General features: G+C 37.9%; 1 long non-coding RNA gene across 1 annotated transcript; it reads left to right on the top strand.

Moving 5' to 3' along the window:
• Window positions 1–1,158: 1,158 nt before the first annotated feature.
• LOC132693985 (uncharacterized) lies at window positions 1,159–18,038 on the top strand. Its single transcript, XR_009617097.3, has 3 exons — window positions 1,159–1,418; window positions 8,515–8,667; window positions 17,749–18,038. It is a non-coding gene; the product is annotated as an uncharacterized LOC132693985 (long non-coding RNA).
• Window positions 18,039–18,294: the final 256 nt, after the last annotated feature.

The raw sequence follows: 18,294 nt of genomic DNA on the forward strand, positions 1-18,294 counted from the left end.
ATTATTATTTTAATTGCTTTTAGGTGAATAAAACAACTCATTTACTTTGGACTTCATGAGTGACTATGAAAATATGTATATATATATATATATATATATATATATATATTCAAAATCATACAGTTCAGGTTTCTGCATTTGTAAAAAGCAGTTTCCATTTAGAGATCAGAAAGGCAATCCATATTTGATACCCATACAGTCAAGGAAAGGGAAACATAAACAGCCCTAAAAAGATGAAAGTCAAAAAAATATGATCTCATCCTGCACTATAAAAAAGGAAGAAAAAGAAAGGAAGAAAGAAAAACTAGACACATAGGAGAAGTCTGAAATCAAGTATTTACTCTGTAATTGTAAATGTCTGCCAATACACAGACATCAACTTTGCTGTTCACAGACATCTGAAGCACATTCTAGTTCTGTTTTCTGTAGCTTCTGTAGTCTGATTCTGCTGATATTTTGCTCCCTGAAGGCTTCCCTTTTCCACAAATGTGGTTTCACTTCTAGAATGGCGTTTGCATTACCTATGCTCCACTCAGCCTTCCAGACATTCCACGGTATTTATGAGTAATCTTAGCCTGTCCCGTTGCTTTCTCTGACAAAAACTGCAATTTCAAAGATCAGAGAGCTGAGCTTTAGAGTTGAAAAAGTAAGCAGAGGCATCCCCGGATTAAGGTGGATTTGATTAATATACAACTTTTATGCCTATGTCACCAAGACGGGAATACCGAAGAATGAACAAATATCATGGCAAATATCATGGTGACCATACCCTTCCCTACTTCTTGTTAGTGGTCATGGCTCTTTGGTGGTCTTAGGGAATTTAAAGAAACAGACCATTGAGCAGGAGAGGAGATTTACTTATTTACACAATGGTGAGACACTAACCAAGAGTAAGCCTGATTCTAAGGCATACTTTCATAAAGATCTTGAATTTTATGCTTCCACGGTCGTCAAAGAAGATATAAGACTGGCACTTCTACCTGGAGGTTTCCAGGTAGAGGTAGGCTGGTATTAATACCACAGTTCAGGGATATTATGCAGTAAGCAGATTTTTGTGAGATGTCATAAGGACCGAACTGTCAGGTAAGACACTGATAAATCACAAAAGGGGGGTGTTGGCAGCTTCTTGTGAATTGCGTGCTGACAGAAGAACAAAGACAGAATTGTTGAAGGGGTGAAAAACCGTCTGCTGCAGGGCTCTGGGATTTAAATGAAAGTCAATATTGATCAGAACAGGAGGCGATAGAGAGGAACACTAGGCCTGAATCCTGAATTGCAGGACAGGACACAGGCGTGGAGGAGCTCACTTGAATGCTAGGCCCAGCTTCAGACTGTTCAAGAGAAGTGAGTCTTTGGCCGTAATTTCAGAAATAACACACATCAGGTATTCCAACCAACTGGGTGGAGCACATCGGCAGGTATTACAGTGATTAAAACTCTTTCCCATTTATTTGCTTGCTTGTTTAATTAATTTTTGTAGCTGAAGAGATCTTAGGTTTCTTGGGTTAAAGGAACGTGGAAATTCTTTGTCTAGAATGAGATCTTCTTAATCACATGACATTTATCATATTATGGGAGTCAGATAAGGCCCCGGTTCAAACTAACATAAAACTTTTACAAAATATTTTAAAGGTATGATAGCATAGTTTCTCCAACCTTCTAATGCTATTCCTCCCCTGGGTATACGGGCAATCGATTTAACAAAGGGAATAATTTTGTTCAGGGACTCTGAATTATTCTTTGTTACAGACTTTCGATGTCATAGGATCCTGAGCTCTTGGAAGTTTACACATCAGTTGCATCAGAGACAGCTGGAGATAGCAGAATTAATTGTTACAAAGCCTTTAGTCGGGGCAACAAAAACAACCAAAGGAGCACAATGAGAGTTCATATCTGGCCATTGTCTCTACCTTGGTGAGACGGCAAACTCCTCACAGAGAGTTGGAGGAGGGGAGTCAGTACTCCACCTCTTTTGAATATTAGAAATTCAATCTCTGTAAACTCAGCCCTATGAAACCCTAATTTAGCAACAGCATTTAACATTGAGAATGTCCAAAGGGCAGGGGGTCCTGGTTTACTGCTCTAAATTTTAGCCACAAAATGTGTCCAATACAAGATTCATCTGGAGGCACATAAGCAATAGTACATATAAATAATTACAAGAAATGTATGGTTTGGGGATCTGATGGGGTAGAAGCTGATGAGAATTCACTTGTATGCAATACCGAAGTGTGTTTGTGGCAGCAGGAAGCAAGCACATCTGATGGGCATTGAGAGTCTAAGGAACTGTGCTTGTGTCTCGTTGGTCACGGTTATTTGTGTGACCTCTCTGGTTTCTACCAAGTAAGGAGGTGTATCAGTGTTCCTCAGCCATTTTTTTTTTTTTTACTCAAGCACCCTTCAGTTAAATATATAATCTATCGAAATTCCTTAGGAATTAAAAAATATATATTATTTGTGTCATATATGATAAATGATTTTAAAAGCATGTAAAATTTTCAGATAGATTTGTCTTGAAAGATTACTGTATAAATTCCTATTCCTTTTCTTTTAATATTGCTTTTATAAACATTGTGGATTAGTCACTATATATTTAAGTATATGTTTTGACTTTAGAAAATGCTTAGTTTTTAACTTCCTGAATTCTATTGTATGAGAAAAAGCATAGTTTATTGATGAACCAACTAAAAATAATGTTATATTGTGTTTTATTTGGGAGTGAGTAGACACTGAAACATATAGTAAAATTCAACTACTCATTATGCATCAAATCTTAACCAAAAATTGCTTTTGTATCTATGCTGAGAATTCTTACATTTTTCTTTAAAAAAGAGCGTTTATTTTTGTGATTTTTGTCTTTGTTTCTAAATGATGGGATAAAAGAAAATACTTCAGGCTGCTATTTACAAGCACTTCCCCACAAATAACATGCTGAGAGTTTAGAAGGTCTTTATACTAACTAACAAATTATAACTCACATTGGATAAGATGGTATTATATTTTCCCTTTCAACAATGGTTTTTGAAGTACTAGAGGTATATTGATGTGCCTCTAAAAAGTTCGATCAGACTAGCGATTTATTCATTGTTGGCCGTCTTGAAGAAAAATTTCAGAATTCTCATTTTAATACTTCTTCTTAGTATGTATCAGTATCAATTATACCTTGCAAATAGTAGAAACCTATTCACAAAAACTCAAGCAGAAAGAGAATTGACTGGAGTGTTCTGGGGTGACTCAAACATCAAAGGAGGCTCAAGGTGCAGGTCTGAGAAAGAGCAAAAATGTGTAAATCTCTTCAATTTTGTGAGCTGTAGCTACTTAATAGTCCTATCAAAGTGTAATGACAGAGATGAATTACCTTCTGCCATTCTCTCCTGTCCTTGGTCACTCAGGTAAGAGTCAAAGTCCAAGGAAAAGGGAATTGGATTGGCCTGTTCTGGATCACATGCTCACTGCTTGGCTCTAGGAGAGTGAGGCACCTTGATTGACAGTCCCAGTTACATTGTACCCACTAGGGTAAAGGTGCTGATGCTCTCCCATGATAACTTATGGTGCTATCCTCAGAAGGTGCTGTGTGAACATGAACCACATATGTTAACATGTATGTCTTTCTGTCTCTAATCAGTGGTCCTCTACAGGTATTAAGTTATATAACAAATGATTAAGAATACAAATTATTTGAAGCTGAAGAACAAGTAAAACATTCAACTAGTAGTATTGATCTGGATAGTAAACCGACAGAATGAGTCATGAGAATATCCATCTGATCTCCACTGGCTGCCATGAATGTTCATTTAGGAAACTCTTGGAGGCTCTAAGATGCTTCCAATTAAAGCAAAACATCTGGACAATTATTTTACTTATCAATTTAAAAACACTCCTCTTCTCCCACACATAGCAGACATTTGCCATTTTAGGCTTCTTGGCATCCAATGAGCTCCTCCATGGCAACAGCATCCCAGCTTTTCATTTGATTCAAGAAAAAACAACTTTATCCCTAGCTCTAGGGATGGGCCCTGATTGACTGAAACCCAGTGAATTCTCCTGACTTCCAGGATCAGGTTCCACAAACCAACCTGGCCTAAACACAAATGAGGACACACTTTTTTGAGATTTCTAAAAAGAAAAGATTGTTGTGTTTTGCTTTCTCTTTTTCCTCAGAATTTACCTGGAGAGACATTTTCTCTGAATGGCACACAACGCTGATGCGAGGCTTGATATTGCTGAAGCCATTTGGCTACATCTCTTAATGAGAGATATTAAGTCTGAAGTCAAGGTTGATACAAACAGGAGAGTAAATAAAAAAAAAAAAATCACAGAGAAACAGATTTGGAGCCCACAGGTTCAAGCTGCACCTGAAGCTGTCACTACCTGTGGGCTTACATGAACACAAAATCTATTTGATTATTTATGCTAGTTTGAGTTGGAGTTACTGTTGCTACATACGAAATAATCTTAATTGCTACAATGCCAGAAAACCTCTGAGGGCCCCAGAGTCTATGAACTGTTGATCGCAAAATGCTGGATTACATGATATCTAAGGTCATCTCCAATAATAAAAATTTTGTCCTATTACTGGTAATAGGTAGTGTTACTGAAGGCAAGCTGTAGACGTGTGAAATGACCTAGGCATTCTGCAATGGATCTCAGCCTTGTTGCTGAAGTACATTTACTATCTAATTAGCTATTTTTAATTCAGAAAGAGGAACTTTCTTGATTTATTTTTCTTCTTGTGTTCTGTGTGGTTGAATATTTGTGGCTCTTAAACTGTAGTTCTCTTTTTATATATCATCTTCTGCACAGTTTCAAATTTTATTAATAATCTCAACTTTTGTCTTTTGTTGAGAAACAGGAAATTTGAAGACATATTAGGTATTTGATAAATACATGTTTAATTGAAGTTATGATTTTATCAATGGCCTATGCCAAAACTAGTGGTTCTCAAACTTGGCCACACATTAGAATCACCTGGGTAGTTTTGAAATAGCGGTTCTTAAAAGTTCAGCATACACCAGCTTATCTAGTGGGCTTGTTAAAAACACAGATGTTGTGGGCCCATCTCAAGTTTCTGATTCAGTAGTTCTAGGGTGAGGCCACAAAGTTTGCATTTCTAACTAGTTCCCAGGTAATACCGATGCTGCTCGTCTGGGAACCACTGCTCTAAAACACGTTCATCCTATACTATTTACGTCAGAATCTCCATGGTGGGGTGATTTCTGACACTCGCCAGATGATGCTGATGGAGAACCAGGTTGAGGACCAGTGTTCTCAACAGAGGAAGGTGGCTGGCTTTTATCTCCCGATTAAGTACTTACAGAGGCCCTTTTACTATCCCAATAAAAAATTCTTTGAAATACCTCAAATGAACTCTTTGCCCCCCCCGTCTCCCTAGGAAAAATTAATAAACTTAAATTAAAAAAAAATACTGAAGTTAACTACTCAGAAGACTCACAGGCCACGTATCAGCCATCTTGCTCCAAGGAGAACTATAGATCAACACAAAAGAATTTCTGCAATGATTTTAGCAGAGTCCAACTGAGAAAACAAAAGTTGTCATGTATGAGATTAGTAACTGCTGGAGGCACAGAAGGAGGAGGTGGTATTTATCAGAGCTCGGTGGCCTGGGATCCCAGAGGGAAGCTGGAACCGGGGTGGGCTCTTTCACCTGCTGCTGCAGTTAAGGAGGAGAGAGAATTCCCGCTAGAAATGATCCCCAAGGCAGAGAACGGGAAATACCGCCCCTTCTCTCTTCTTTCTGCATCTCTGATAAGCCTTTCTCATTGCTTACATATAATAGGATGGCGGTTGACAAAGGGGTCTGGGAAAAAACAGCCTGTTGGTCAGACCTTCTGCATACAGAGCAGAGCAGAAGAGGGGGAAGCTTAGGACTGAACGTGAGGGCAAAGGTGCCAAGGACCAACACTGCTCTTATTTCTGGGACAATTCAGTCTCTTATTGATAAAATTGGTTGAAGGAACATCCATACATTAGATTAGGTATTTCTAATAACATTTGGAATCTTTCACTACTTATATTGGAATTTTAATCCAGCCTTAAAAATGTGTGTTTATGTATGTGATATGTGTATTTGTTGTATGCGTGTACAGTCTCCTTTAGCCAAAGGGCAAACTATTCTAAACACTATAGCCGCCTTTTAAAGTAAACACAAAAAGATTCTCCTAGTGTCTGGAATGGTGGCTTTTCTAAACTCTCCCTTTTTCATAGAAAGTAAGGAGTTGACTAGGACTGGGATGATCCCTACCACGGGCTCTAAGATATTGGTATTTCCTTTGACTTTTTTTTGTTTTCTAAACCACAGAATGACCCCATATGCTTCCTTGACTATTAGGGTTAAACTCTCAAACTTCCCATGAACAGGACCCTTACTTCAGTTTTTGATGCACTAAACCCCCGCTTTACATAAGAAAGAGTGTTGAGTGTACTAAAATCCAGTTAAAGAAGATTTCTTGAATTCTACTGCAAACAAAGAGCCATTCTGAGTTGGCTTGAATCTATCATCTGAATGGTATACAGGGCTAAATTTTCCAGTTAATCTGCCTTTCTGCACTCTCTCCATAAACTCATCAGCAGATCTTTCTGTCCAGATTGGTTATTTGTCTGAAACTGTTTTCTCCATGAATGCCTATCATGTTTTTCAGTGTCCAGAATATCAGCCATAATGTTATAATATGATAGACAATATATATAAATATATAATGTTATTAACTATCATTAATCATTGACTCTTCATCAAATTCTAGCCCTTCTGAGAGGATCAGTTTTAGGACCTCTCCTAACTGTTCCACATTAAGGAATTAATAACTTTATTAGCTTTAGTCCAGACCAAGAGCAGGTGACCCATCTCATCTGGGGCCTGTTAGTTAATTAGCAGGTATAGATTATATATGCCTTGTAAAAGTACTGTTCTTTGGCTCACTCAACTCCATTCTGACCTTTGGGTCATGCCTTATTGAAGAAAAGGGGCTGGAAAGTCAAAGCCTGCATTTCTCAGCTTCCCTCACAGCTGAGATTTCCCCAGATCTCCGCTTGAAATTCGGAAGTCAGAAGTCAGGTGGCTGTGCTTCTCTTGTTGCTTTGGGCAGACTTCGACACAGAGAATTCGGTTCTTTGCAGCAAGGCTGTTTCTAACTTCTTGGGTGTTGAGAGGTGGGACACAGAGCATCCCTTTTGCTGATGTGGATTGCAGCTAGGGGGGGTGTGCTCCGGAACGAACAATCGCATTTCCCCTATTTTCTGATCTTCTGATGGCAGAAACAGCAGCTCCCATATAAGCTCATCGTTATATCTGGGAATCACTCTGGACGCGAAGACTAGATCTTGCTCTTCCAGCTCTGTGCGTACCTGTTCCTCTGTATCCGCCACTTTTCTGACAGATGAGCTGACGTGGTTCTGTATCTTCACTAGACCTTAAAATGCTACAAAACGCTAAGTAATGCAAATGGCAGTATTGCCCCTGAGTTTAGAAACAGACTTCACACTTACAAAAAATTCTATCCTAAGAGGAGTCAGGGAAGTACGGTAGATTGAAAGATTCTGGCCTGCTAAATTTGCTCATGGGTTTGGTTTACGTTATTTTAAAATTTTAATGTTAGTTGTTTATTTTTGCCAATGTTACATACATAAATATAATTTTAAAAGTCAAAATTTTTGTTTTTACTAGACTTACAACACCAACAGCAGTTACCTGTGTCTACTTCTCTGAGCCCCATATTCCCTTCTCACAGATGTTTTAGCAATGTCTTCTGGTGTCTACTTTTCATCTTTAAATAGCATCTCTATGTTGTTATTTCTTGAGTTTTTCCATTTTATTATCTTCTGACTTCCTTCTATGAAAGACGAAAGCTTACCTCTTCTCCATTTGTCCCTTACCAATGAACACCTTCACACATTTCCTTTCTCCTTTGCTTTTACAGATACCATTTTTTTTTTAGTAGGAAAAGTCTTTTCTGTTTACATTGTTATGACTATGTCAACATTATTTACAACCGAACCAAGTACCACATAAGGCTCACATTTCCTTTCTAGCACATTAAAAAAGTTTTTTCCTCTAAGGTAATAATTACTTTTTTTAAAAATTGAAGTGTAGTTGACACACAATGTTACATTAGTTTATACTGTTTCGTGAATATATTCTTGTCTCATGTCACATTTTCAGGCAATCATTACATTTAATGTATATATAGTACTTAAGGGTCAGACTATATCACAATTTACTTAACCATTCCCTTATGCAAGCTGCTGATATTTTTGTTGTTAACACACAATGCCAATGGACAGCTTTACATACATCTATGGCCAAATTTCGGACGACGTCCTTAGGATAAATTCTGAAAAGGATAATTATAAAATCAATGAATTTTAAGGCCCGTGGTACATATTGACAGGCTCAATATTATTATTTAATTAAGAACTTTATAATTATCTTCATTTGGGGGGTATAGAAAACTTCTCCAAAATTAGTCCCATTTCTGTTTACTTTTCTTTCCTTAACAGAACTATTGCTGAATGTGAATATACCCATAACTGGCATTGTGAGATCTTGGGACTGAGAAAGCTGAGACGGCAGGAGGAGCTCGTAAGGAGTCACTCTCTGCAAAAAGAAGTAATACGTTACTCAGTAATTCTGGGTAGAGTACTCTCTGCTAAGTAAGTACTGTGAAGTCGTAGCCAGGATTCCTAGCTGCTCAGGGTTTACTGAAACCGTCTCTTAGTTTGGTAAAGCACACTGAAAAGGCAGAAAAGAGTATTATGTAAAATCACACTTTGAGTAAAACCCAGTGTTTTGGACTGAATTGTGTCTCTCCTCGCTGCCAAATCCACATGTTCAAACCCTGACACTGACTTTGACTAGATTTGGAGCTGGGGTATTTAAGGTTATATGAGGTCATAAGGGTGGGGCCTACTCTGATAGGACTGGTGGTCGTGTAAGAGGAGGAAGAGCTAGTCCCTCTCTCTTCATGCCTGCACAAAGGAAGGGACATGTGGGGACACAGCCAGGGAATGGGTGGCCATTGGCAAACTGGGAAAGGTGGTCTCACCAGAAATGAGCCCTGTCACACCTTGATGTTAGATCTCTAGCCTGCAGAACTGGGAGAAAATACATTTCTGATGTGTAAACCACCATCTGTGGTATTTTGTATGGTAGCCTGAGTCGACTAACATGCTCAGAAACTTGAAAATTTGTATTGAAAAAAAAAAAAAACTGTCTCTTGAGGCCAGGGAAACAAAAGCAAAAATAAACTATTAGGACTACATTGAAATAAAAAGCTTCTGCACAGTGAAGGAAACAATCAACAAAACTAAAAGGTAACCTAAAGAATGGAAGAAGATATTTGCAAATAACATATCTAATAAAGGGTTAATATCCAAAATATATAAAGAATTTATATAAAATATATAAAATTTATATATAAATATATATATAAGTGTATATATATAGATAGATATATATAATATATAAAGAATTTACACAACTCAGCAACTCAACAATGTGAACAATGATAGGGATTTATTCACCTTTGTAATACAAATGGGCTACAATGTGTCTTGTTATGGCTCCTTTTTCATTATTTTTATAATACAAATCTTTTAAATTTGAAGACTCAGTTCTTCATTTCAGTCAGTAAAAATTTTTTCTATTATATATTCAACTTTGATTTTGCTCTTTTGATTCAGGGTTCTTCAATAATACTGATGTAGTCATTTATTGAATCTCTATTCTCTGGACTTTATTCCTATCACCTTTAAATTTTTTTCTTTTCATTTTCCAAAAAGCCTTCTAAATTTTGACTTTCAAGTCATTAATTCAATATCTTTTTTGTCTCAGTTTTGCTAATGATTAAGTTTTATTACAGCCTTCTATTTTAGTTCAGTCTTTTTATTTCTAGTATTATTTAAATATTGCCTTATTCCAATTCTGTTTTTATCACCCCTTTTGAATTTTAATCCTAATTCAAAGTTTTTTAATCTTCTGTTATCCTATCAAAAAGACCCAGAAGTTTTTTTTTTCTTTCATTGTGATGAGAATTTCCCTTGTGCTAAAGAATGTCATAGGCCCTCATGTTTGTTTGTTTCCTGCTTACTCATCCTGTTCCAAGGTGTTTGCCAATAGATAGGGCCTTTGGCTTCTTATCTGATTTATGGCTTATTGGTTGTCAGTATAGCTGACTTTTTAGATTTCCATTTGGGGGCAAATTAATGTTCACCAGTCCTAGACGATTTAAGTGCTGCAGGCTGACCGGATTGAGATGGATTCTATGCCACTCAAAGTATCTATTGTTTGATACGTGTTATTTGGATCCAGGGAGTAAAAGCAAAACTAGAAACGCCATATTTGACTAACAAGATTGTTCTTATTTTCACTTCCGTCTGTACTACATTACTTGTTGAAGCTGTTTCCAAGCATGCAGTGTATCTATTGTCACCACGAGCTCCTCCTGCTACACACACACACACACACACACACACACATACACACACACGTGTCTCATTCTGCAAAGAGAGGAAGGTAACGATGAGGGCCGGGTTGGGGTATAGCACACTCACTCCTTCCAAAGGTTATCTGAGTCCTGAATAGCATCTATTGCCTGGCATTCTGGCAAGTACTGATCCTCAGTCTTTGATCTGCATGATACACAGTGAAAGAAAGCTCATCCTATATTCTCTATGTTGTCAACTTTCTCTATTTAAAGTGGTTGCTGATTATGATTTACAATTCATCTCCCTAGTTCCTTCAGTTAATGGAATTTTCTGTTTCTTGTGGTAGGATGACTGTCAGTTATAGTTTTTGTTGTCATCAATTTTTGTCTTTCTTTTGCCTTCACAGGTATTTTAGCAAGCCATTGGGACAGTCTGCAGCCTGGGCTGCTAGTCAAGTGTCAGTTTTTCACTGGATTTCGATTTTAAACATTGGTAGACAAGTTGTGTCCTGGTATCCCTTAATTTCCAATTTGAATATCATCCCGATAAACTGAGTATATATCTTCCCGCCTTAGCAAACAGGGATACTAGCACCCTCCTCTATTCTGGTGACATAGTTTTATTCTTATTCAGCAATAAGAATAAGAACTAACTGAAATGATGTTAACTATTGTCAGAAAATGCAATTTCATATCAACTATGCCAAAATTAGAATCATGATTTTGATAGCTATTCTTCAGGATTCAGGTCGACAAGACTAATCACCTATTCAACAGGTCAATTCTTAAAGTTATCAGAGGTATATTTTACAACGAATTCACTTTTCCTGGGCAAAAAGGGTTTAGTGTCATTCAAAATTGTATTTGGCAGGAGACAAGGTATTTAATAAATGTTTAGGTCAGCTATCAGCTTCTACCTAACTTGAAATTCTAGGCCTGTATTACTTCTACTGTGATACATGATGAGCAGTTGACTTTAGACAAGTATTCACTGAGATATTCAGTATGATGAAATGTTACTTCTGTAAGAAAATTTTAGCTCTGTAGAGTTCCAGTAGGAAATGGAGTAGTCAGTGCTGTCCCCCAGACTACGAACAGTCCCCCAGTCTGCTGTCCTCCAGTGAGACTACGAACAGTTCTCTTTTTGACAAACTCCTCTGAATTTGTATGGCAGACTTGAACACGTGTAGAAGTAATATGCTTTATGGGAATATATTTGTTAATTATTGCCACATAACAAGCTACCTCAACAGTTAGTAGCTTTAAACAACAAGGATTTAACAAGCTCACAATTCCACAGGTTGGCAATTTGGGCTAGGCTCAGTTAGGCAGTTTCTTTGGTTTATAGAAAGATTGTTCATTTGTCTGCAGTCAGGTCACCTGGGAGTTGGCTGGCCTGAAATGACTCATTCACATGTCCAACAGATGGTTCACTGTAAGGTTGGGCAATGGGAGGCACCTGGGTGCATCCAGCAGGCTAGAACAGGCTTCTTCACATGGAAGGGCAAAGAGTTCCAGGTAAGGAGGAGAAAGCATCAAGACCTCCTGAGGCCTGGACTAGGAGCTGGGAGAATGTTGCTTCTGTGGCATCCTGTTTTGGTCAAAGCAACAGATAGGGTGGAGAAATTAACCATAACCTCTTTTTTTTTTTTTATTTTATTTTATTTTTTTTTATTTATTTTTTTTTCAACGTTTTTTATTTATTTTTGGGACAGAGAGAGACATAGCATGAACGGGGGAGGGGCAGAGAGAGAGGGAGACACAGAATCAGAAACAGGCTCCAGGCTCTGAGCCATCAGCCCAGAGCCTGACGCGGGGCTCGAACTCATGGACCGTGAGATCGTGACCTGGCTGAAGTCGGACGCTTAACCGACTGCGCCACCCAGGCGCCCCCTAACCATAACCTCTTAATGAGAGCAGCGGCTAGACAGGTATACAGAGAGGAGTGGAGACTGGGGCTAGTTTGCAAGCTATCAGAGAATTATATCTAATAGGGAGGCAGCTTGAAAATCAGTAAGTATATTTGTTTCCTATTACTGCTGTAACAAATTACACAAACTTAAATACAACACACACTCACTTTTTTACAGTTCTGAATGTCAGATATGTGAAGTCTGTTTCCCTGTTTGAATCAACATGTCAGCAGAGCTGTATTCTTTCTAGAGGCTCCAGGGGAGTCAGTCTTTTGCCTCTTTCATTTTGTGGTGGCTACTGGTGTTCCTTGGTTTGTGGCTCCAATCTCTGCTTCCATGGTTACATTACCTTCTCCTTTTTTTATGGTTAGATCTCCGTTTGCCTCCCTCTTTTAAGGATACATGTGATTATGTTTAGTTCATCTGGGTAATTCAGGATAATTTCTCCATCTCAAGATAAGACTTCATTTAAGTCTTAAGACAACTTAATTACATCTGCAAAGTCCTTTTTCCCCCTACCATATAAGGTAACATTTATAAATTTCACAGTTCAGGATGTGGATATCTTTTGGAGAACCACAGTAAGGGATGCACCTGTGAAATAGTGTCCAGTTATCTAGTATCACATATTTTTTTCCTTGGTCAAAACTAAACCCAAGTGGCAAGTAAATCTGACCTGATTCACCTAAAATTATACAAGAAAACATTATCTTTGTCACTGCAAATTAGGCACCAATAGGATATGGATCTTCTTTCAATCTAAGGCAGAGAATACTTACAGTCCACACATTCAATATTCCTCTATTCTACAACTTTATGGAATACATGAAGAGCCAGACACTGTTATGCTAGGTTCTGGAAATCCACCGGTGAACAAGAGTTTACATTTTAAATTGCCTTGTCCAATATGGTAGCCACTAGCCACATGAAGCTACTGAACACCTGAAATGTGTTCATTTGATATGCAATATGTTGCCAGTGTAAAATATATGCAAGATAGGGGAGCCTGGGTGGCTCAGTTGCTTAAACATCTGACTCTTAATTTCAGCTCAGGTCATGATCTCATGGTTCAGTTTGTGAGACTGAGCCCCACATCAGGTTCCACGCTGACAGTGTGGAGCCTACTTGGGATTCTCTCTCTCCTTCTCTCTCTGCCTCTCTCTCTCAAAATGAATAAATAAACAAACACAAGATTTTGAATACTCAACAGGATAAAAGGAATATGAAATATCTCAGTTTTTATATTGTTTTCATATTGATATGGTGGTATTTTAGATATATCGATCAAGTTAAATACAATTTATAAAGTTAGCTGGGTTTCTTTTCACATTAAAAAAACTTTTTTTTTCATGTTTATTTGGTTTTGAGACAGAGAGAGAGCATGAGCAGGGGAGGGCCAGAGAGAGAGAGAGAGAAAGGGAGACACAGAATCTGAAAGAGGCTCCACGCTCCGAGCTATCAGCACAGAGCCCGATGTGGGGCTTGAACCCACGAACTGTTAGATCATGACCTGAGCCGAAGTCGGACACTTAACTGACTGAGCCACCTAGGCACCCCTCTTTTCACATTTTTTAATGAGGCAACTGGAAAGTTTAAAATTACATATGTGGCTTGATTTACATCATATTTCTATTAGACAACACAGTTCTAGAAGTCGGGAAAATAGAATAAATGAAGTACTAATAATGTTTAAAAATAAAATCTAGTGATAGAGAATATACTAGTAGGCTTCTCTAGACTGGGTGCTCAAGGAGGGACTCATGTGACTTTTGAGCTGGGACCTGATTTATATTAAAGCATTAGTTACATACAGATTTTTGGAAACTTGTTCAAGGTAGAGTTAAGAGAAAAAATATTTTCTTGGTTGAAAGGTTTTTTTCAAGTGTAAAACCCTAGTGTGGGGAACAAATTTGGTTGGTCAGACCAAAGAAATCCAGTGAGCACGGAGGAAAACAGAGTAGGAGAACATTGGAAAGTTAAGAGTAAACCAACCCATTTTAAGGTCAACAGAAAGCTCAAACTCAAAATTTGTCCTATTCAACTTCCTTTGAACTCTCAAATTAGATCATTAATATTTGAGCGAGAAAAGGGCACTGTTGCTAATGTAGCTGTGTGAACTCCATAAGCCATTTGCTTCTTTGCCTCAGTTTTCCTATCTGTAAAATGGAGTGGCAATAATTGTACTGACCTCATAGAGTTTTTGTAAAGATTAAATGAGATCATGCATATGCACACATTTAAGTGATTTGTGTTGCCTACGACTAGTGTCGATTCCATATCAAGTTAGATCATTAGAGAGGTAGGTATATATTACTTGAATAACTTACAGAAATGCCCTTTTTGGAATATAATTAAATGTGCTATCAGTTTCATCAATGGTTGCTCTGAGAATGGGTCAAATGCATGATATCTTTGCTTTTCTATTAAACTATCTCTGCCCACCAGGCTATTAAACATTCCTTATAGGAGATTCCGTGTCACAAATTTCTTCTGAGAGTTCAGTACAAAAAAAAATCTCCTGCTGGATTAGTATATACCATTTTATTAGAAGAGAAGCAAAAAAGAGGCCTAAAAATGTAAAAAAGAGGTAAAAAAAAGAAGAAAAAGCCCTCATTATTATCTTTCTTTTAAATTGTATTAGCTGATAGGACTCTCAGTTAAATTTCTACTTGGTTTTGGGTTAGTGTAAGTTTATGGGATTTATAATAGAATTACTTTCCATAGGCCATATGTATTGTTACAGGCCTTCTTTCATTATTTTAAAAGCTTATGACGTGCGTATGTTATTATATAGTACTTAAATCATTTTAAAAATAGTTTAAGCATAAATTAAATAAAATATATAAAGCATTGGTTCTATGAGAAAATACATTTCCAAGCTTCACAGAACCGAGTCATAAAAGAATTTTTGGAACATAGCCTTTTAGAAGTTCAGGAATTCCTCATATATTTGGGGTGGTGGGTATTCTAAAATATCTTATTAAATCCTCTCTTTAGATGATGTGTTTCCTAAAAAGAGAACAGATTTAAGACCTTATTGATTGGATGATACAAAACAAAGGAACTTTGGAATTAATTTTTATATAAAAACATTATTTGTTGAAGATAAAAAGAAGCCATATGACATTTTTTTTAAATCTAAGGGCACCTTTCTCAGAATTCATTCATTCATTCATTCATTCATTCAGTAGGTGCCTGTTAAAGGCCTATTTGGTATTAGAGCTCTAAATACAGAGATAAACTGAAGTGTCTGTGAGATGAGGCAGGAGTTTTCTGGAGTCAGCTAATGGAGGGCTTTGTAAGAGAAGCGTGGTGTGGAGTTAAAATTTCATCCTGAAGACAATATGAAACCACTGAAACATTTTAGGCACAGAAATGACATGATCAGATTTGGTTTGTAGAATGGACTTTGACAGCTATTTAAGAGATGAATGCATGGTGGGGATGGGGAAACAGGGGCAGGTGAGCGGGTAGGATTGCACATAGACCAAATAAGGAGTTTTTTCGTAAGAACTAGGAGAAACATTTTGAGAGTGTCAGTGAGCACAGGAAACAGGGGCCACAAACAAGAAACATTTAGAAAGAATTGAGAGAGAATTTGGCAGAATTGTCTGGAATGACTAAAGCTTCCAACTTGGGCAATGGAGCAGATAATACTGGTATTCGTGGGGACAAGGAGTGAGTGATGTGAAGGCTGGTGGGATTTGATACAATACAGCTGGTTTGGGACCTGTTGAAACTGTAATGCCTGTAGGACAGCTGAGTTGTTTGTGGATTTAGTGATCAGGAATGGAGACAGAGATTTGGGAGATATTAAATCATTGACAGTAATTGAGGGCATAGGTATAGATAAGATTTGCTAAAAGAGTATACCCACAGAAAAGGTTGTTGACAATGGGACCTTGAGGATTAATAGCATTTAGGAGGGAGAATGGAAGGGAGGGAGCTAATCTAACATGTGAATGAGTCAACAGGGAAAATCCAGAGAATGTGGCCTTTGGAGGGGAGAATTTTAAGGAAGGAGTAGTTTATAATGTCAAATGCTAGAGAGAGGTCAAGTAAGATAAATAGAAAGAATACTTTGGAATCTGAAATTAGAATATGGTATCAGAACAAGTTGAGCAAGACAGAGGTGGTGAAAACAGAGTCGGTATGAAAAATGAATGAGGGATGAACAACTGGGAGACCACGAGTTTAGACTTGGGGTTCTGAGAGGGAGAAAGGAGAGCTGTGGTTAGTTGTGGGGGGACACAGGGAGGAGGCAGAATTGTTTTATTACTGGAACTGGGGACTACAACTTTCTGTTGAGTAAACCCACAAGTGAAGAGTGGATATTTGGTGGCAGAAAGTCCCTGATGTGGGACAGGGGACTGAGTCCAGACCACTACCTTTCCATTTTAATTCTGTTGAAATGTTATATAGCTCCACAATAATAGGGTAACTTACATGTGTCCTTCATCAATTAATAATCTTCATTTATAGCCGATGGGAATTTCAAGAAATGATTCATTTTCTTTATACTTTCAAAAAGAATAATATCTATCGTCATGGCCCTCATAAAAGTCTTTGGAGTTCCATTTTTTTCTTTACTCATTCTTCAGATTTTATGACACACTAGGATTTGTTCGCCATTAATTCAACCAAAATTATGCGTAGCGTCAGGGATATGATGGTGAGTGAAATGCAGTACCTGCTTTTGAGACACACAGGGCTTCTAGTTGGATCTGGGTACCTACCTAGGTACTTGTGATTACTGCTGGTGATAGCAACGTGATGGTAACATGCTGGTGATAATGATGTGGTCCTTAGTCCATTTGTCTGTTTAGTATGATTGTGGCAAAATAAAGTGTCAAATTCTCTTTTGCGTGTTCTTTTATTAGAAGTTCTAGGAAATAGTCCTGTAGAATTGTTCATATGCAAATGAAGTAGTACTATTAAAACACAAAACAATTCTTCACAGGAAAGTGCTTTTAAGGACGTCAGTTTCTTTTTGTCCTTTTTCACTGTTAATTGAGTGTCTTGAGGATAAGGATCTTGTCTGGTACTTTACTTTCAAGATATGCTATATTGGGAAATGCACAGTATTTAGGACTCAGAATACCTGGGGTCAATTAGTAATCAGCCGTGTAACTTACCAGCTGAGAGACCTTGAGGACATCATTTAATTAGCATCCAGAAAATGAAGATAACACCTGTCTTGCCTACCTCTTAGGGTTTAAAGAAAAAAAAAAATGTTTTTCTTTAAACAATCCAACGCATGAGAGGGTTCTTTATAACTTAAAAGGGCTGTGTAGTTGGTTTGGGAGGGTCCCAGAATCCTAATGTCCTATAGTTCTGCTGATGCCTAAAGTTTTTCCTGTAGGGCAGATAATAACTTCTCTGTTTTGCCTCCACAGATTGGAGTTGGGTTCTGTCCTTTGTAATGGAAAAAGTCCTGACTTACCACCTGAGGCTTGGTCTGAATCAGATGAACGTGGCAACATGGCTCAATAAAGCTAACACATATAGAACATCTTCTGGGGAGCGAGCACAGAGCCAGGAACTTCCCCAAATATTCTCGCAGGGTGCAAGGGTGGCAGTGCGGTATGGACTGACTGGACACTGGGAGGCCAACTGTGGAAGCTGAAGGCAAAATTGTAATGATGCCCTGCCTGGTTGTGCTCAAATTAAACCTCTGACTGGTTAAGTTCTAGATCTGCTGCCCCTGGTGGGAACACAAGTGTGTTCTTATTGAGAGAAAGAAATGGCTCTTCCACTATCAAGAGTCAAGATTATTATTTAAGGAAAGAGATATGCGGATCAAATTGTAGAAGCTGGGAATTCTAGTTGGTTTGGGGGAGCAGAATAGACTTTGGAGGGAAATGAAATCAGGCTTCCCTGTGGTAAATTAGCAGTTACAGTCTTGTACACAGGAAGCTGAAAAGGAATCATCCACCAGTGCC

Source organism: Panthera onca, chromosome B4, assembly GCF_046562875.1.
Source record: "Panthera onca isolate mPanOnc1 chromosome B4, mPanOnc1 haplotype 2, whole genome shotgun sequence".
Classification (NCBI taxonomy): domain Eukaryota; kingdom Metazoa; phylum Chordata; class Mammalia; order Carnivora; family Felidae; genus Panthera; species Panthera onca.